This window comes from Hippopotamus amphibius, chromosome 4 (assembly GCF_030028045.1).
Source record: "Hippopotamus amphibius kiboko isolate mHipAmp2 chromosome 4, mHipAmp2.hap2, whole genome shotgun sequence".
In the NCBI taxonomy this organism is placed as follows: domain Eukaryota; kingdom Metazoa; phylum Chordata; class Mammalia; order Artiodactyla; family Hippopotamidae; genus Hippopotamus; species Hippopotamus amphibius.
In genome coordinates, this window is record NC_080189.1 from 4,571,237 (window position 1) to 4,574,827 (window position 3,591).

The following is a 3,591-nucleotide window of genomic DNA, read 5'->3' on the forward strand; positions in this document are numbered from 1 at the left end:
CCCCCAAAACAACTGTGTGGATGTAAGGGGGTTGGGGTGGAAGGCAACTCCCTGGAGTACAGGGCGCTTCTCTTGACCACCAGCCTCAGTGGAGAGTCACCAGGGGTCAGCCGCCCCTTAAGGTGTCCCGAGGCTGCCGGGGCTGCGTGGGGTGGGAGGGAGATGGCTGGGAGGTGGGATGAGGTGCAAGGAAAGAGGGGAACAGGTTGGAAAGAGAACTTCACCTAAGGTGTCTTTAAAACTGCCTCAGGGCTTCCTAGGTGGCGCAGTGGTTGAGAATCCGCCTGCCAACGCAGGGGACACGGGTTCGATCCCTGCCCCAGGAGGATCCCACATGCCGCAGAGCAACCGAGCCCCTGCGCCACAACGATTGAGCCTGCGCTCTAGAGCCCGTGAGCCACAACTGTTGAGCCCATGTGCTGCAACTACTGAAGCCCACGTGCCCAGAGACCGGCTCCACGACAAGAGAAGCCACCGCAATGAGGAGCCTGCGCACCACAACGAAAAGAAAGCCCGCGCACACCCAACAGAGCCAATAAAATAAATCAATAAAAACTGCCTCTGGCAGCAAGGAGCCGGCAGGACACACGTGACGCTGGCGCGGATGCCGCGGGTGGGAACGCGTGGCGCAGCCACCTGGGAAGAGGACGGGGCAGTTCTCCCCAGACTCGGCGCCCTCACCGCCCTCTCACCCGGCAGCCGCCCCGCACCACGCGGAAGCCCCCGCGGCTGCCCGAGGAGCCGCCCCCACGGCCTGCGCCCGCCGGCTGCGCGTTCTCGGCGGACTCGCGGCTCCTCCCGGGAGGGCCCTGCGCAGGGAGAGCGGCTCCTCACGGACGCGCCGCCGCCCAGCCCCACCCGCCGGAGAGCAGCGGCCCTGCCTGCACGCACCGAAGCCTCGGCGCTCCGGACCTCGCTCCTCAGCCCCCAGCCCAGCTTCCCTGGCTCCACAAACCCCAGCCCGACGCAAAGCTCACACACACAGGCCTTCACACACACACACACACACACACACACCCCATCTCATACACCACCTACACACACAGAAACTCACACACACCACCTACACGTGCATCTCATCACACACGCACACACACCACCTACACACACGTCCCATCGCACATGCGCACACACCACCTACACACACGTCCCATCGCACACACACACACACACCATCTTTGCACACGTCCCATCGCACAGGCACACACCACCTACACACATGTCCCATCGCACACGCGCATACACCACCTACACACACGTCCCATCGCGCACACACACACACACACCATCTTCGCACACGTCCCATTGCACAGGCACACACACCACCTGCACACACGTCCCATCGCACATGCACACACACCACCTACACACACGTCCCATCGCATAGGCACACACCACCTACACACATGTCCCATCGCACACGCGCACACACCACCTACACACACGTCCCATCGCACACGCACACACACCACCTGCACACACGTCCCATCGCACACGCACACGCGCACCCACACGCGTCCCTCTGGGAGTCAGGCTTGGTGAGAGTGGCCAGCACGGGGCCTGGGGGAGGGCAGACGTCTGAAGAGAAGCCCGGAGGAAGCACCTAGAGAGGGTTCCCCACCCCTCCCCACACCCTGCGCGGGATGGTGTCTGGAGATCAGCGAAAGGGGTGACACAGCGGAGCACATACACAAATACACGGTGAAGCCCATCCCCCTCTGCGGCTGCTCTCCTGCCCCCGTGCCCTGTGGCCAGCCCCGGAGCCACCCCCGAACCACAGGGACCACTGCCGCTCTGGGGCCGCCTCCTCCGTGTCGCTGGAGGAGCGCTGAGGAGGCTCGTGCTGGCCCATCGCCGCGGGACTCGCAGGCCCAGGCTGCCTCCTCCTGCAGGACCAGCCTCCCACCGGGGCCCAGAGAGCCTGGCCCGCCCCCCACAGCCGCCTGTGGGTTTAATTTTCAGTCAGTGCTCTCCATCACAGAGATATTTTTCACTAGGTGACAATATATTTCAGGCAAGGGGTCACCCATTTAGTGTATTAGTGCTTTGGGTCTAAATCAGTAGCCGTGGTCCGGGGGAGGCGGGGAGGTGTCAGACCCAGCGTGTATTCTCTCTGCTGCAGCGGGTGGTGTACTTGAGTCCCGATAATGCATCTGGTTTAGCAGGTGATCTATTTCCATTTCCAGCCCGTAATTATGTTTTAATGTGTGATATATCCCTTTCTGGATGGGCTGTATTAAATCTCTGATACGCATGTATTTATTTCACCACGTTACATATGCACACAGCCATTAATATACATTTCGACGTTTAATGCATCCCCTCTGCCAGGCCATATATATCCCTGACTCTTTCTGAAGTTTAGAACTGAACAGCACCTCATAAAATGCCACTTCATTAAGAATCAACAGGAATATGCCAACCAGAAAATTTTTTATTGACGAAGGTTGAACAGAGAAATATCAAGTTCACTTTTCACAGGGGAACGAGACAATGAAATCTTTATTGGGGAATTCTGGATGTCAGGAATGCACTTCATCTTGTCAGGGGCAGTACAGCCAGGAAAATAGCACGATGTGAATCATCGCCAAGGAAGCCCTCACATCTCAGCCGCTGGCAGTGCCTTTGTGTCAAACGGCCTTGACGTTTCCATTCCTGAGCAGCCTCTTTTCATCAGCAGGTCCTGCATTTCAGTCCCTTTCAGAAGCCCTTGGATGTTGAACCTCCAGAATCCTCTCTTCCTCATCACAGCAGGCTTCCCCAGAGCTGATGCTGCGATGGGGTCTGACTGGGGGCTACCTGGAGGGGGTGAACACCTGTGGAGGGCGGGATGCTGCAGAGTTGCCCCCGTATCCCCACCGCACTGGATGTCAAAGGTGGTACCCAGGATGGCAGCTGAGGCAACTCACTGGCCAGGACAGGTCCTGAAGGCCTCCCAGCCTCAGGGGCTGCAGGACGCCCCCCCCTCCCTGCCACAAAGGGAGACTGGGCCACCACCTCCACACCCACCTATGAAATACACAAAATACACACCAGCTCCACTCCCTCTAATGAGGGTCTCTCCAGGAAGCTCTCCAACAATTCCCACTCCATCCACCTTATAATCTACAAGGAGAATGCTGCAAATACTCTCCTATTGGGTGGGACTTAGGTCAAGGTCAAGATGACCTTTCTGGACAAATATTATATGATATCACTTATATGCGGAATCTAAAATATGACACAAAGCAACTTATCTACTAAAGAGAAACAGAAGCACAGACATAGAGAACAGACTTGTTGCCAAGGGGGAGGTGATGGGGGAGGGAGGGATTAGGAGTTTGGGGTTAACAGATGCAAACTATTATATATAGAATGGATAAACAACAAGGTCCTACTGTATAGCACAGGGAAATATATTCAATATCCCGGGATAAACCATAACGGAGAAGAATATGAAAAAGAATATATATATGTGTGTAACTGAGTCATTTTGCTGTACAGCAGAAATTAACACAACATTATAAATCAACTATACATCAATAAAAAAAATTTTTAAATAGATGAGCTTTTCCGCATATTCCTCAGATACTTGTCAGTCCCAGGTACCCC